The sequence below is a fragment of the Bicyclus anynana genome, chromosome 21, assembly GCF_947172395.1.
Source record: "Bicyclus anynana chromosome 21, ilBicAnyn1.1, whole genome shotgun sequence".
Lineage (NCBI taxonomy): Eukaryota > Metazoa > Arthropoda > Insecta > Lepidoptera > Nymphalidae > Bicyclus > Bicyclus anynana.
Window position 1 is genome coordinate 7,377,186 of NC_069103.1, and position 19,048 is coordinate 7,396,233.

The window sequence follows — 19,048 nt, forward strand, 5'->3', positions numbered from 1 at the left end:
CACTGCCGCCCATAAACGCCGAGAGACGTTAGGATACCCGCCCACGTGTGCGAACGCGAAGTAGCCGTGCGTATAAGCGGAACTACCAACTCGTACCTTTTACTTTAATAAACGCAGACATGCTACTGCTGATGTTAGTTGGAACGCTAAATGTCTTCGTTTAGACTGCCGCCCGCGCACCGTCGGTGAGTCGTTAGGCTTCCCGTCCACGTGTACGTACGCGAAGTAGCCGAGCCTTGCATACTGTTGCCGTCGCATAAATGCTATGAGACGTTAAGCTGCTCGCCCATGTTTGCGCCTTGAAGAAGAGCATTGGAAAGAATAAAAATAGCTTTACATTTCTGTGCAATATATGAATGTGGAGTACTATTTACAGCAGACACGTGTCAGGTGTCGTTATCGATTGGTATTCGGGCTTCATTAAACTGCTACCGATATAAAAATATCGAGCTTCGTTATGTTTTTGTTCATTGTTGCTAAGCTATAAAAGTGAAACGAGATCGCTGGACACATGTCTCACGTACGCAACGTCGCCAGTGGAAAGGCAGCCTTACTTAGGTCTTTGTTTAACCTATTTCGGTTTAGATTACGCTTTCATGTGATGATGTTGCTTTAATTAATTAAAAATAATGACTATTCCGCTACTTTTTCAAATAAAATTTGCTGGTATTTTTTGATGTGGAAAGTGATATCGGAATGCGGCGGTCTCTACAAAGACGTCAGGTGACTGCAGTTCGTTTGATCCAAAAGAAAATGAAATGAAAAAAGTATCCATCCACTACCGTAAGAGTACATTATTAAAAAGCAGGTTCATGTAAATACTTTTTAACGAGTGATAATTTATTTTTCTTTTCTCTTGGTATTATATTTGTAGGCATGTGACTTTGTCTATCTGTAGTTTGATATATTTTAGAAAAAGTTTCCTTATTTACCTCTCTTTATTATTATCGAGATGCGCAGAGAGCGTCAACGAAATTCGAGAGAACTGCTGACAACAAAGCGACAAAGTATCTTTACACGAACCATTTGAGGCTTATTTATTCTTAAGTTTAATTTTATTGATTATTGTTTTTTTTTGTTCATTTAATATTATCCTTCTGAATTATCTCCGAAGTTTGGTTTTGTCGTATAAAACTTCTTCTACCTACGTAATTAAAGATTTGAAAAATTAGAGATTTTGTGTGATATTATGTCAATGGAACAACTATTGTGTCACATATAAGTGTCTTTGTATAAGCATTTGAATTAGATATATCTCCAAAAATGTATGAAAATCGAACCCACAACCTATTTATAGCAAAGCATTTCCAACAGTACCTACTCATACCAGAGAGCTCATAAAAAGGTTGCCTTGTTAAAACCAATACGAAAACAAGCCCTACTGTTTAATCCAGTTCATGTTTTGTTACCATATTAGCGACAAAAATACTTGAATTTAGACCAATCGATGCACTTTGGAGATCTGTTTCGGGCTCGTTTTGCGTTCATTCCATGCGATATTTCTTTTGTTCTCAATTTGATACAATCTGAATGATCGCTTGTTTTTTCTGTCTGAGTGCTATTACAATTGTATTTATTGTTGCGCTGGTGCTCGACGTATGATTAAAATCCTTGCTATTAAAGAATTAGGTATGATTGTCTAATTGACAATGGGACTCATTAAACGGATGTATACTTTTGTTGTTCATATTTTAACTGTTGGTGGAGTACCAAACGATTTTATAGGTTGGTATTACTGAGTACTGGGTACTTAATGCTAGCAGAGGTATTTTATTTGTGGTTGGATTATCGGAAATGTATTTACATTTCATCTATCTTGAAAGTTGTGGGCAAAGCAATAAAAAGAACTTTAAACATTTATGTTAAGTTTTAAAATGTAATTATTCTTTCAAGAAAATTTTTATTTACATATTTTGAGAGTTAGAAATGATAAATATCAAGAAGCCTTTGTTTGGCTACAGGGACAAGCTACAGAAGTAAATCCTCTGCGAAAGCCTTCATAAAATTCCTTCCGCAGAGGATTTACCAACTAGAAGGTAACTTAGATGAGGAAAGGAACTTTGAAACCCTTGAAACTTTCTATTTTTCTAAGCTACCACTACTGTAGCACCATAACTGATTATCGTACTATTAGAAGCATAAGCTGATGAATTTTTAGCCTTCATAAAATGAGTCTAAGGGTCGTAGCTCATTAGACCCAGAGCGTGGTCGGGTCCCGGGTGGGTCTGATGAGCTATGAGCTTAAGACTGCAGGTAAAAATAATTTAGGGTTTAAAATTATAAAGAACACAGAGGTATTTATTTGGTAAACTTAAATAAAAGATACTCAAGCGATAAGAGCCAGCGGAAGTGGACAAGCATAGCGCACAGACGCGATGACGTGACCAGTTCCGGATCCTTTATGTCACGCGCGAAGGAACGCCGCGGTACTGGTAACGTTCGCAAATAAAGATGATTATATTCAAAAATGTAAACATTAGTAATATGATATTTGCTAAATTAACAATAAATTAATGCGAGTATTACTCGTAGATATCTACAGCTGTTTAATTTGCAAATTATAGCAAATAAATATGTTCCAACTTATTTATGAAACTCTCTTTCTTATAAGAGAAGTCATTAATCAGAAAAGTATATATAGTGTTATAGTAATGCTTGAATACCAAAACATTTAATAAATACTAGTTAAAGAAACGGAGGTATATTAGTTATTTATTTAAGGGTTTTTAAAAATTAAATATAATTAAAAAAATAAAATATGAAAATACGAGATGAAGATTAATATGATAATACGATGATGTATGTTATTTAAACGGGTACATACCACGATAAAACGACGAGATTTTTATTGTCGATATTTCGACCCAGTTGCATGGATCGTGGTCACGACGGGACTGAAGTTGCGAGATGAGAAGTGAAGTCAGCTGTTAGGGGCAGAATCGATCTACCCTCTTTCTTGTTCTTTTTCTTTTTTCAACAACCTCGCGTTTTTGGCTGTTTAGGCAAACCACACTTACGACATCGCTTTTGTTATTATGCGTATCGCGGCGCTCTCTTGGTTTGCACAATTCTACCACCGGGTTCCACTCGCTGGCTAGTTTGAAACCATCTTCAGGTATGTACACATTTAAACAACATTCATAATGAACAACCACGAAATAAGTTTAAAATCATTACGATGATGTATGTACAAGCTTCATCCAATAAGTACAGTTTAATAATAATATAATTATCAAAACTATTAGAAATCAATTTAACCATATTATTTTTTATCTTGGGAAATCAAATGCAAAAATAAATTATGTAAAAATATATGCTAACCCTACTCTTAACAGGTGTAATAATTTTATTGGCCATAACAAAGCACCCTCCGGAAATGTTATAAAAGCAACTTGTTGGTTACATGAAATTACTGTCACAGTAGAATATTCCCACCTTCCTATGTTAGTCTTGTGAATAATTTGCGTGTATAAACCTAAAGTATTAAAAGAGTTCGTATGATTGTTTAAATGCTTATGTTTATTTATCTGAATATAAGAAATTAAATATCACGTCTCTCAAACGATGAAACTGCATACCTACCTAAGAATTTTCTTAATTCTCCACGTATGCCAAGCCTGCCAATCTGCATTGGACCCGCCAGTGGACTATTAGCCTAACCCTTCCCATCTCTGAGAGGAGACGTTACGGAAACAACAAATGAGTTAAGTGCTTTTAATTTCAAAATGAATGAAAAATTTAAAAAGAAAATCTAAATTACCAAACATGACATATGATACTAACCTGATGTATTTAAAACCATTGAATAAGTAAAGAACACAACAAGTTTAGGTGCTAGTAATTACAAAATGAATAAAAAACGTAAAAAGCTGATCTAAATTACCAAACATGACATACGACACTAACCTGATGTATTAAAAACCATTGAATACGTAAAGGAAACAGCAAATGATTCAGGTGCTAGTAATTTTAATATGAATAAAAAACGTAAAAAGCTGATTTAAATTACCAAACATGACATACGACTCTAACTTAAAAACCATTGAACAAGTAAAGAAAACAACAAGTGAATCAGATGCTAATAATTATAATTTTAATATGAATAAAAAACGTAAAAAGCTGACCTCAATTACCAAACAGTAAATACGACACTAACCTGATGTATTACATTGAATAAGTAAAGGAAACAACAAGTGAATCAGGTGCTAGTAATTTTAATATGAACAAAAAAAAAGTAAAAAGCCGATCTAAATTACCAAACATGACATATGATACTAACCTGATGTATTAAAAACCATTGAATAAGTAAAGGAAACAACAAGTGATTCAGGTGCTAGTAATTTTAATATGAATAAAGAACGTAAAAAGCTGATCTAAATTACCAAACATGACATACGACACTAACCTGGTGTATCAAAAACCATTGAATAAGTAAAGGAAACAACAAGTTGAATCACGTGCCGTTCTTTTCTTGTATCGCGTCGTATCTGCGCCTAGTTCCGTTATGTGATAGCGTAATTATATGTTTTCCGCTCATCTCTTTTGTGGAGGGCTTGTATACTCACTGCTTCCTGTCTTGTGTGAGCTGTGTTGTGGTTCAAGTTACGGGATAAGCGTATATTGTTTCCTTTCGTTGATATAATCGCGAAAGTATGTTTTTGTTATGTTTGTTGTATTATTGTTTCGCGGTTTTTACTGCAAAACCGATAATCCTAAAGATACTTGTAGTACATGTACACGCAAAAACTTGAGGGTCTATTTAGAATTGGACCCTTACATCTACAAGACTTAATTAATAGTAATTGTATCTCAGTGTAAAACAAATTCATATTATGAAAATTAACATAACTGTTGAAAATATTCACAAAAAAAATAAAAATCTAAATAATTTACGCGCATTAAATGATATTAAATTAAATTTTATTAAATTTTCTCCACATTATTATATTTTATACAATATAATTGTGTTAGGTTATAATTAAAGTGGCGACTTGAGCTAGCACTGGAAAAAAACCTGGGTTGCAAAACACAAATGTTAACTATAGTAAATCTTAGTCTTTCTTACTTTATTCTAGAAAATACGTATTGAAATTAAGTCTAACCATAGTGCAACATAAACCACAAGTGGTTTTACTGTGCATAAAAATATTTAATATTTACATATTTTTAAAGCACCTATCTAATAAAAGGAAGCGATTTCAACAAAGCGTGGAACAAGAATCGCTGATAGCTCGTGACTTGTACGGTAGATTATTAAATGTATGCAGTTATATTGAAAGGGGAGATGTGATTTGTGTTACTCTATTGGTTAATAATTTCTTTCCGCGATTTTTGTTGAAACATCTATGCTTTAAGCCTTGCTTAGTTTAGCTTATTTAAGAACATATACTTGTAGGGAAACTTAAGTTAAAATCGTACTTACTTGAGAGTAGTTTTATGTCTTTAACTTGTAATTTATTAAGATTAGCTGATGCCAGCAGTTTCTACTGCTTGAACTTAGAATATAAGTATAGAACTTTTACAACCCCGCGAGAACTCTTTAGTTTTCAAAAATAAAAAATAGCCATTATGCTATTACATATCTGAAACCCAAAACGCCCTGTGCCTTATCAAAATTGCTCAGTTTTTGCATGATAGACTAACTTACACACTTAACTTTGGTGTTTATAATTTTATTCTGATATGGCATAACTTAATAATAAATTTATTTATTTTAAGCTTAATAAAATAAAATTAACATAAGTATTTTCGACATAAAAGTCGCTTAAACTTACAGTTTAGAAAGGTGATGCAAATTCTGCTAATTTAGAGGAAAAAGTGAGCTTTGATCATTAAAAACTCGTGATCCAGCTTCAAAAAATAATTAGGAACTACTTATTTATTTTGCAACCAAAACGTCCAATTAGAAAACCTTCAACGGTCGTTTAAGGGTAACAGCAAATGTCACGCTTTGCAACCCTCAAGACTATGCAAACAGATGGCTATGGGAACATTATAGTTGACCAATATAACTTGACCTTCAACTACATCTTATTACAATATGAATAGAGTTTAATTTAGATGCATCATTACATAACTGGACGGATATAGTTAAATACTTGCTCTACATTGCAAATAAAATTAGTCTATATTGGATGTGGTGTAAAGTTGTATTTTGAATGACAAGCCATCGGAAGGGTCTGTGCAATTTTGATTATCGATCATAATAGCATGCCGATTGTGGCATACTGACATAAATAGTGATCGCCCTTGATATTGCAATGGACCGATTAAAGAGACTTATGAATTTTAAACAGTTATATGTAGATTCCTAATAATAAATATGTGTGAATGGACTGCAAAATTTTACAAAAAGCAACTCTTACATGTATTTTATCGAAACACATAATTTGATAAGGGCACGTTATGTTTTTTTTGCTAAAATGTAAAATTATAACAAACGTATCACTGGTTGTTATTCATTCAAAATTTTAAGATACTCATGTTATAGATGGGAAAAAATGGATGCTGGAAGAACATTCAAAGATTTTATCAGTGCCAGGATCAGGAGGATTAGTAATAAAAATCTAAATATCTACATTTATTCTTTACAAGTTAGCCATTGACTGCAAACTGGCATAAGTAAATATGATAGTAATGTGTAGGCTACATGGTACATATAGTAGTACAGTGAAAATCCTAGTGAATTCAGTTCAGCCGTTCTAGAGATTAATCCGGGCTAACAGACAGACTGACAGACATAAATTTAAATCAGTTTAGTAAATTTGTGTTAAAATCAAAATAACTGAAAGAAGTCTTTGAAGTCGGTTAAAAAGATTATTAAGTATTTATAGTCTGTATTAAAAAAAATCTACCATAATTTTGGAATACTATAAACGTTACTTACACAATACAATCTTGATAGATAAGGAAATTCATGTTCCTCCATTCTTAAATCTCAATTTGCCAAAATGATCAATACCACGTCTCAGGTAGTCGTCTTTCAATATCATGAGATGGTGAAAAAAGCTGACCTACTTCAAAATTCGCACCTTTCTCAGAGAAAGAGTTCCTTTGATTGCCACCACCTTGCTAGCACATGGCAGGCCTTTAACCCGCATGGGTTTCGATTTATCACAAAAAAGGACATTAAGATGAATTTGAGCGAATATTTTTTTTTACTTATATAAAAACGACTTATAAATCCCGTCCCCTACGCCTAATTTTACTGCTACGTTACGGAACACTAAATATCACTAATGGTATGATGTTAATTACTTAACCATGCTCAGGTTATTCGCAAACTCGGTAAGTTTCGGATGATAAAGTCAATTGAGCCTGTTTGATTGTGTAATCTATAAAACATCATCATCATATCGGCCCATGGACATCCACTGCAGGACATATGCCTTTTGTAGGGACTTCCAAACATCACGATCCTGATTCGCCTGCATCCTGCGACTCGCTTGATATCGTCAGTCCACCTGGTGGGGGTCAGACATACACACACATATCAGAGTTAAAAATTAAAAATAAAGGACTGTGTGTGTTTATCACATCACACTAATCACACTCGCACTAAGTTTGTGTGTAAATGTGTATGTTTATTCCTTCTTTGTGCAGCGGCTACTAAAGTGACTTGGCTAAAACTTGGAATAAATTTTACTCCGAATAAACTACTTTTCATTTCGGAAAAAATCATGGTTCCCGCGGGATTTGTGAAAAACTGAATTCCACGCGGACGAAATCGCCGGCGTACACTAGTAAAAAAAAAATTGCATTTTTGAACAAAGATTTTTGAGAGAATTGTTGCAATCGCGTCCGTCTGGTCTCTTGATATGCCGAAAGTGGATAGTCTATTTAAATAAATGAACAAAAACATCAGGCTTCTCCAAAGATTCGCAATTCATCTATTGAACAAATACAATAGAAATAGATGAAGATGCTTTTCATTTGCAATTTCGTTCGCATCTGTCGTGCGCACGCGATTCTAGCTTCTGCATACGATCGGAAAGATGTTTTGTGTATGATAGATGAATGTTTTTTTTTATTGACATATTATGTTACGTTGATCTGCTCACATTTAACATCTAAATGGTTATAATTAATAGTCTGTTATTTGGATAATTAAATCACTTCAAAACGGTTATAAAAACAAATAAATTTCGTTTTTTTTATATTTGTTTCTAAATATTTTTTTACTGAACAAGTTATAGTAACTTTTATATATGTATTCTGTGATATAACCCTACTATACATCCTTACTAGCCCTAATTATTTTGAAAATTAATGAATCTTATATAAGGCAACTTTCGTTTATCACTAAACCATGTTAATCAAGTATGCTAGATTTACTCGTGTAAACAATTCTATACGAATTCCGAGTTGGTTATTGATTTCATAGTTTTCTTTAAGCTATAGAGACAGCATGTCAATACTATCTCTGATCAAAGAGTCGTCATACGTTCATACGTAACCTATTTTCATTACTATTTTACATTACATTACAAAAATCAATTCTTTTCTGGCGTACCTAATAAAAATATATACATATTTTTCTGATAGGCTTAGGCACAATATAGGCTTGTGCTTGACAAGAAATAAGCCTGATGGAAGGCATTAATGCGGTCTTAGTTGGAGCGCGCTTACCCAGAAGATGCCTTGCTCTTGCTTGTTTAAATTATAAGAGTCAGGAAACACAAACTCCGGAAGGGCATTCCAGATTTTGCTGTGACATCATGACATCCACAACGTAAGGATGCCACGATATTACTGTGTCAGAATAAATTATAACCAACCTGTAAATTAAATAATAAAATTAATGGTAATTTTTGTATATGAGCGGTAAACTCAAGAGCAAGACGCATTCGAAATTTGAAATAAACCGCCAATTGAATGCGCGTCACCTCTCCCTACGTACTCGTACGCGCAGCGCAACCCCCGCGAAAGGTGCGCTGCCGCTTACACAGGGGGACCACCACCCCTATTATCTTTAACATTTTGAAGTCTGTTTGCAAGATAAAGGCAAAGGGAGCCGGGGGGTGATTTTTCTTTATTCTTCACCCGGATTTATTATTATTTTTTAGATATTATTACTGTGATTGTTGGATCGGCGCGTGCGCACATGTCCCACTACCCCATGTTGTAATGCTCTTACGCGTTTTTGTATTTACTTTCCTCTATTGTTCGTGGATTATTGTAGGTTACTTTGGCAATTCTTAGTTGTATTATGCATTTAATTGTTTTTAGTTTTTATATTTATGGACTGGCGCTAGCCTTAATAGGAAGTCAGAGTTACTCAAATAACAAGAGAACGAGCTATCAAAGTCAAAGTTCATTTATTTCAATTGAACGTAGTTTACAAGCACTTTCGAATCCCCAGGTAATAATATTCTTAGATAATGGTGATAATAATTGATAGAAAACTTAATATTAAAGTTACGAGACTTCCAAACGCGCCTTGGTCCCCTCTCTTGAGCCTCAGCCTCTTTTGAGCTATCTCGGAGTGTCTCTGCGTTGTCAGAACTGAATTCACCGACATAGCTCAATAAGACGCGGCGCTGAAGAAGCAAAAGCGGGACCATAGATAGACGAGCCGATGAACGTTGGGATCTCAAAGTGCTTTAAAGAGATCCTTTTTTTACGGCAATCCAACAGGCTAATGCATTGTCTTTGATATATGCTAGTTGACATATATTTAAAATTGAGCTTCTATTTATCAAATGTCTTACTGGTGGTACTTATCATTAATTACGTATTACGTAGATAACATTTTGTCAATTGATTTGATGTTTATTTTAATGGGTTGATAATAAAGACCAAAATAGTGAATAGGCTAGCTAGTCTTGCCAATGCGCTTTAGGAACGAATAGAGACATTGACCAAGTAATAAAGCAATAATTTACTACAATGGTAGTCTTATGCTAAAAATAATTACCTACTCATCTTTTGCAACTTTCAGATTCAATAGAAAATAGGATTTTGTTGAGTTATTAGTAGAATTTATCTTAAAATACATAGTCACAGTTAGAACTTTCAAGGTTGTAATATAATTTAAAATTATAATTTATATTTAGTAGTGTAATTAGACCGGATAGTTGATCTTAAATTATCTCCTATTTGAAAAGTACACCTTGCAAAACCTTTTCAATTCATTTCATTCAATAAAATTACACATCTGGTTTCACTAGACATCTTTTGTGATACCTGAATCTTAGTGTACTGAACATTCATAACAATAATTGAAAATGAATTCTATTAGCATAGAATTAAGTTTGAAAATTTCATAAACATTTCTTTAAGATATTTGTTGGACTCACTATAAGAAATTATTTCAGTTTATACGTAATCAACCTTGTTTCTAAGGATTAAAGCTCATTTTGATTCTATACAAACTTTTACAAGTGAAAAAATACTCTAAACAGCTGATTTTACGTTTGCTCCTCGACGTAAAAAAATCTATTCGAAAACATATCTTATTTTCTTATCAATGGAGTCGTTATTTAAAAATAACAGCCATTATAACTTGTAAGGTTCTTGAACCCCTTAAGGTGTTCATAAAGTACGATCGATTTTAAGACATAAATCTAACGAAATAGGGTGTGTTTTTGCTTGGATTGTCTCTAAAGGCACGTGTTTGAAGATAATATCTATGCACATGCTGTTTGATCCGGTATTAATGTGTTTTGTGGGCGTATCAAATGTCCTGCTTTCAAGGCATGGCGCCTAAGACAATAGAACCCAGGTGCTTCGGCGGTCACTCGGTAGAAAGCGTTTCCTTATTTGCTTGCTATGTTTTATAAGTATAACTAGCTGACGCCACGCGGTTTCACCCGTGTGGTTCCCTTTCCCGCAGGTATACAAGAATAATATATAGCTTATAGCCTTCCTCGATAAATGGGCTATCTAACACTGAAAAAATTGTTGAAATCGGAGCAGTAGTTCCTGAGATAAGCGCGTTCAACCAAAAACAAACTGTTCAGCTTTATAATATTAGTAAATAGTAAATAATTGTGATTTAAACTGAACGCACTCTAAATATCTTTCTTGTATTGTGTATTGTGTATTTCGTACAAATAAACAAAATATGGTTGAAGATTTTTAAAAGTTTTACAGAAATATCAAGTGTACAGAAACAACAAGTTTTACAGTCATTAATCCGAATTTCGTTTCGTGAATCAAAAAACTGCTCAAAATAAATTGTATAAAATAAAAATTAATAAAAAAATTGTAACGGTTTGTAACGTAATAATGAATTAAATGAAACAAACAAACATTACATTAAATAAAAATAAAAACCTATTAGTGTGCGAGCCTGTGATATTATAACTGCTTTTATAAATGCACTGAGACTGATCATCAGTCTCTTAGATTATAAAATGCCTCTCCTATAATTGAGAGAAATGTAAGGACTGCTCACAACACTTGAGACTTCAACTCTATGTCTCAGATTGACAGACGTAAGGTAAGGACTGTGATATACGTAAATCAAGTGAGCTATTTGCTCTACTATATAATAACGTAAAAACCATAATCCTACTTCGTCAGTCGGGTGTGCTCATACACTATCCCACTTAACAGTTGCGGGTAGTCGGGTAAACATGCGTTCAAAAATCGAATATCGATCCAACATGGCGTCTAATCCTACAGTCTCGGTACTCAGCGCCCACTAGTACGCTTACGGTTACTTGCGCGTGCCCCTCGCCACCTTTGACCCTGCGCCGGCGCAGCTGCAGCTAAGATGGCTACCGCAGGGGAGGACCGATCGATACACTGTCCTTAGCAACAATCGATGTTCCTGAGGGTGCACTGCTATCGGTTTAGTATAAGTATCAATGTAATAAAATAACACATCTAAATGTTGTGAGTTGAAATATAAATAAATAACATGGTGCTAGAAAGTTGCTGCAAAGTTTTACAACTAGCGAATACACCAAAGAATGAGTGGAAAAATCATTTAGCTGCTTTAGATTAACTCTTACAGTTTGATAAATATTGAAAAAGAAAAAAACCTGGCTGAGTTTGTTGCGGGCTCTTCTCGGACCAAGGCACTATTGGAACCCTCGTAATTTTAATTTTAAGTTTTTGACTAATTCATTATTGTTGTCATTATCTGATAATATTGTTACCTGACGTTTCGAAAGTGCTTGTAAACTAAACCTAATTGCAATAAATGAATTTGATTTGTAATTCTCCAAAAATATTTTCATGTACAGTAACGCCAAGATGAATGAATATTCCTTGCATAGTAAATCAGATCTTATTGAGAGCCAAGCTCCTAACTCAGCAACACGCAAGGGCATGTAGCCTTTACCTATCTCTAACTCTATCTTTTCTTACCTCTTAACTCTATAATCATAATGTGTGGGTTGTCCTTTTGAACTTTTGAATCCTTATACCGAATATTATCAATTGAGTAATTTTAATTATGATTCTTCAAGGATTGTATTAAAGTTAACGTAGCGATGAAACTCCATTGGTTTTCTCAATGTATGATTTTTACCAAAAGAACCGAAGTCACCGTAGCTCAGACGCAAAGTTGGAGTGGCAAAATGGTACATAATTCGAAGAACCGATGGACGTTGGAGTCCCAAGGAGCTGGAAAGGCGACCCGCGGAAAGCGCAGTGTTGGTCGCCCCCCCCCCCCACAAGATGGACCGACATCAAGCGGGTTGCAGTGAGTTGCTAGATACTGGCGGCCTGAGACAGTCTATGTACCTACAGCAAGCAGTGGACGTCCATCGGCTAATAATGATGATGATTTTTAATTTTATTTTTTCAATGTCATGAAATCAAATAACAAAACAATCGATTTGTGCACACCGCTTATCGGTTGAGGAGCACAAACTGAAAAACAAGCGAAAAGTCGAAAGCCAATTACTGAGAGTTGAAGCAGGAGGGCAAAGGATTCAAAAAGCCATAGACGGGCTTTGTCGTGCACCTTTGATTACCTTGCCCCGGCCGGACAGGGTAAAAGACAATATACAGATAGAAATGAATAAAATGCTAGTTTTGTTTCCATTTCGCTTTTGTAGACGCGAATGCGATTCTTTTATATAACGTTAAACAAGTAGCTGCCTCAAAACATTGCGGCGAAGATTATGTATTGTTCTTGACTTTTAAGGCGTTTCATATTTTATCTAGTAGAATGCATTCTTTGTTTTTTTTTTCAATTTAAACAGTTCGTGGATATAGACCAGTTGATTGCATAGGTAACCAGTAAGATGGGTAAAAAATATTCTTTATTGGTTCTAAGTGACTGTGCAATGGAGTTCGCATCTTTTACATACATACTTACATATTTGTAAACTGTATTTTAGGCTTATGTTATAGTTTGAATTAAAACCATGACGTGTAATTGATTTACAGCGATGTATGTCATTAAGACCATATCAATATTATTGACAATATCCAGCTTGTCAAGCTTGTTAAAACTAATATTGTCATTTTCCCGGGGTATTCAGACGATATGATATGATAGACATAGTCAATATTGACAATATAATTGACTGTGTGTCACCCTCAGAAAATCGCTCAAAACTAACTAAACGTAGAAACATTCCGAGCTTAGTTTCCGAAAAATGTCTTGTACAATATCATCACAAAATATGCCTAGTAAAATATACCTTGGTACTTGCGTTTTAAACTTTTAATGATCTCAGTATTTTTTTGCCTCGCTATTTAAATTTACAGAACTAAAAACAATGCATCCGATACTTCAAAAGTTGGAAGTCTGGAGCGTTCATCTCGCAACTATTAATTAGTAGTCCCCCGATCGCTTCGTAATCAAGCATAAAATTAAACCTTGGCACACGCCAAGCGCCCAACAAAGGTAAGGGTGTGTCCACACCGCGGTACCTTATGGCATAGCAATTTGTTCAAGACATCTGGCCTCACACCTGCCCGCGCCCCTCGCACGCACTCCATACCGATAGTTACTGTTCGAAAATTCTGAACCAATTTTCAGCTCGAAATTGTGGCTTGTTAACCAAACGAATAAAGTTCAAAATGCAACTCGGTTTGAAATTAAAAAATGCGAGCAAGTTACCGGTGTATTATGGTTTTGGCACAAGGTCCAATGCCCCTGTCATTCATCGTAACGTGTACGCTCATTAAAATTCGGAAATGACGAACAGTTTTTCGAGTCCAATTGTTCTAGATGCGGTCAAGCGAGACTTTATGACGGTAAATGATTCGTATGTTTGCTCATTAGAAGTCGCTAGTTCCGTGCGGCGACTAAAACTTTTAATTCGCTTCCCGTCCGTCGATGTGACTGGCGTCGTTCAATTAGTCGGATGTCGCATCTAGCGAGCAATGTTTGTCCACTAGACGCTCGCACGTCAATCTCAATAGCAGTGTTCCACAACACAATCACTACGTGAACGCGCAGCGTACGTTCATTCACACACGCACACGCACAAGACGTTGTAGGGACTGCGTTGTCAAGGTGTGCGTGGCCCATTCAAGACGCGGTGAGACGGTCTCCTTACGTCACTTCCGTTGACGTCACCCGTCTTACAAGTGGGCGTGTGAGCGAGGCCTTACCAAGCTTTTTATATTGACAGGTCGCGGCCTGATACTTGTCTGTGACGAGATAAGTAAAGGGTTCATCGGGAATTCGATAACGTGTAATTTTGTCACGATTTCAAAAGAATGTGCATTAAAAAGAATCAAAATATTGTATGACGTTTATTGGTTGAAAGCTTTATATCATTTTTTATCAAAAGAATGTTTTCGTTATAAGGTGGGAGCAATTTACATACATCTTTTAGCATCTTAGCTATACTACCCCTATAATAAAGAAAGATTTGAGATCAATTTCATAAATATGCATCCAGCCCAATTTGACTTACAAAATAAGATATTTGTATTCAAATTTAGAATCAAGAGCACCACATCTCAGTTGACACACATAAAGAAACAGCATCCGGTATTCTGCGAAAAGGTTTTATTTATTTCGAGTGTCAGTCCTAAGGATGCGGGACACTATGCATGGTGGTAATTTGGGCCAAGTAAACCAATTCCAGTCTATTGTGCAAGCAAGAACGGCTACTTCTTTGTACCGCCCGCATTATTGCAAATAAATATTAATATAAAAGGACACCGCCTTTGGAGTTCGTTGTCACAGTTTTTAGATCTTCTAGCTATGCTAGGACGATTTGTTAAGCAAACATTTTATTATTTAAATACTTATAAGCATAGAATATATGGTATAAACGGATTTGTTGATTTCTTTTTTTTAACCCTCGACGCAAGAGGAAGGGTGTTATAATTTGAAGTGTCTGTATGTCTGTCAGTCGGATGAAGCGATTTCAATTTCGATTTTTTTTTTATTAAAGATAAAAAAATCTGCAAATATACCCGAGTGGGGTCTCAAATGAAAGCACAATGAAATAGAATATTGATGACTTGATCGAGACTGTTATTAATAACATCATGACTATCGGGGCATTTTTCAAAATTTTCAATTTTGTGTTATTAATATGGCCAATATTCTCGTTAAAAGATGTCAGACTGAAAATAGGCAATTTTAAAACAAATCACAGTACCGCCATTCATGCCTACTTCAAAATAACATTCATAATAGACAATACATATAATAAGATCAGTAAAGTCGATCATATTACTTCAAAAGACCAATTCTTGTAATCCTATTGGCTACGAACCAAACCAATAAAGGTCGAATTAACACATCTGCCTGCTAGTCAAAAGTTTTCTGCATTTGTGCAACTTAAGATAATCCAAAGTGTACCAAGGATAACACGTAAACTAAACTAAACTTTATAATATTTGTATTTATACGACTTTAACAAACGTTGATAATGCTTTACTTTATAATCGAGATGTTTTTAATTCAATTCCCAGCTTGAGTATTTTTAGGTTATATATTTTCAATTTTTTTCTGAATCTTTATCTCTCTCTATAGTATAGTGTAGAGAGAGGTACCTACAGACAACAAGCGATTTACTATTTCTGCATCATGTCGCATAAAAACTAACCTGTTTCTGGTGATGAAATCTCACAAACCGCTTGATGTACAAAGATGAAATTTGGCAGGGAGGTAGTTTATGTTTAGTATAGGTTCACTGAATGGATTTTGTGAGAGGGCCAGTCGCGGGCGTTTGTTAGTATTAGTATAAAAGTACAGACGAGAATCAATTAATTTTCCATCATTCTTTAATTTAAAATGTGTATACATTTCAAATTATCATCATCTCCTTACCCTTATCCCACTTAAGTGGGGTCGGAAAAATATGTCAATCTTTTCCATTCGTCTCTATTACTCGTCAACTCATCATCCACTCCTTTTACACACATGTCCTCTTTCACACAATCCAACCATCTCTTCTTTGGCCTTCCTCTCCTCTTATGACCTTCCACTTGCACATTCAACATTTTTCTAGTAATATGACTTTCCTCTCTACGCATTACATGTCCATACCAAGCTAACCTTTACTCCTCAATTTTTCTGTCACTGGCGCCACCTTCAGACTTCCTCTTATATAGTCAAATAATGTTTAGAAAATATAATAGGTATAGTATGTTTTTCTTCTTTGCAATATTAAAGTATAGATTACAACAACCTTATTTGTAAGAAGCTTCAGCAGATGCGTTATCAAAGTTTGACAATAACTACTAATAAATCGGTTCCTAACTTAACGCTTCCGGTTTTTAAGGGCTACCACTATTATGACCGATTTGGACTCTTGAATGAGGCAATAAATACACGCCTCCAACACCTGGCCTCTCTTCTAATGTATCTTTATAGGTTCGTAATTATTAACATGTTTACAAATGTTACTAACATTTTACTAAAGTGATTTATTAAGGGGCTTTGAAATCAGCAAGCGAGGGAATAGCTAGACGCATTTTGCGTACTACTTGTAATTGATTTTATATCTTCACATAAATTTATTAATAATTAACATTAAGAAACTATAGCTTTCAGTGCCAACTTATTACAAACTAGCTGACGCCGCGCGGTTTCACCCACGTGGTTCCCGTTTCCGTAGGAATACGGGGATAATATATAGCTTATAGCCTTCCTCGATAAATGGGCTATCTAACACTGAAAGAATTTTTGAAATCGGACCAGTAGTTCCTGAGCTTAGCGCGTTCAAGCAAACAAACAAACTCTTCAGCTTTATAATATTAGTATAGATACAAAAAATTTACAAAATTAAGATTTTTTCTATTAACAATACAATTCGTTATTTTGGAATCTATACTAATATTATAAAGGGGCAAAGTTTGCGGTATTGTAGGGAGTAATCTCTAGATGCACTGAACTGATTTTGAAAATTTTTTTTCACTAGATAGCCACGTTATTTGTGAGTGTCATAGATTATATTTTATCCTCGTATTCTCACGGGAACGGGAACTCCGCGGGTGAAACCACGGCGCCTTTGGATGGTCGATGATATATTTGTTATTATTTTTGAACATTATGATATAATAATGAAGTAAAATTAAGTAGCAAACTGAATTTTATGTAATAAATACTACACCTCATCATTGCTACCCATAATGCACGAAGCGCGAGCCTTTTTACTATAAAAAAAAACAGAAAAAACAAGAGGATATGTATCTAACAAGTAACACGTGCCTAACCTTACCGCCCAACAGCTAACACCAAAACCTTTACTATATTAGACAAAACAATATAACTCTTCCTTAAAACACTTATCGATAAGACGTCACTAGATATCGATAGCATCTATACGGGTCCACGTGCGGAGTACGGGACCACCCGGTGAGAGCGCGTGCGACTAGTGTTTTTTACAAGCATCGTGCACCCGTATGGCGATCGAATCGACAATCGATATTAAACGGTGCTTCTTTGACAGTTATTTTTTTTTTCTTGCGGTATGGTCTCTGCTTTCTGCATCCACGGCCTTGGGTTCAATTTCTATAACTGGAAAATATTTGTGTATTAAGCCTATATGAGTACTGTTTACCAATAAACAAATTAAAACTGAGGGTATAATTCAGTAGTCATTTCACACCTAATAATAATTATAATTAACTTGGTCTAAGTTAATGAAAATAAATTTGATTAATAAGCTTAGAACAATTAGATATGTTTAAAATATTTTATATAACATTTTATAAACAAACCATACACTATTTAAAATAAATAAGTTATGAAATGACATGCGTTTTCTACCTTCATTTCTAATTTCTTTGTTGGTAAACATTACTCATCAAGTGTCTCTGTGTATTTATACATTATATGTAGTATATAAATTATATAATCAAGTTGGCTATCTCAGTACCTACCTATAACTCAGGCTACGCTGTATGCTTACTTTGGGGCTAGATGGTGATGTGTGTTTATTTAAGTATATTTTAGTATTTTATATTTTTATGGGATTATTAAGTTGCAGTTACTTTACGATTGATTAATTTCTTAATCAGAGGCATAGATAGCTACCACCGAATCAGCTGTGTCAATTCACCTATCTCTCTTAATCTTGAGAATTCCGGAGAAAAAAAACATAAAGTAGGTACTGCTAAAGAGATTTGCGGTATTTGACCCCCTATTTTTTTTATTCTATTGGCCCCCCAACTAATTTTGATACAGGGCACCTCCAAGTCAAGCTACGCCACTGTTCTTAATGTCAACGATTACTCTAAGATCCGAATTATAAACACTCATCTGTTCAATTGAAAGCTTTTTTTTGGTATGTTAAAAATGTATTGCGAAATTGTCTAAAAAAATCCTGGCCAAGATATTATTAATTAAAATAAAAATCAATCAATCAATATTATTATATATCAATATTACTATTGATTGTTTATTTTATTACAGTTTTCATAGAAAACTCTGCCTGTTACTTTGTTATATGTCAAAGAGATTGATTACCTTTGAGATACGATAAAACATCAAATAATGCATAGCATATTCCGCTTTGCAGAAGGCTTCCACGCGGGTGTATGTTCAAAATAACCTATTCCCAATAGCTTATCCTATAAGTTCTGCGACCTTATTATGTATCTCAGTGTACCATTCAACCAATGAGTCACTACATCGATTTTCGTCGTATTTTCGTTTTTATGATCATCTAAT

At 34.6% G+C, this 19,048-nt stretch overlaps 1 protein-coding gene across 2 annotated transcripts in view; it reads left to right on the plus strand.

The window, feature by feature from the left end:
- Positions 1–19,048, plus strand: part of LOC112058346 (homeobox protein prospero) — a 158,302-nt gene that overhangs the window by 46,845 nt on the left and 92,409 nt on the right. The window lies entirely within an intron of this gene.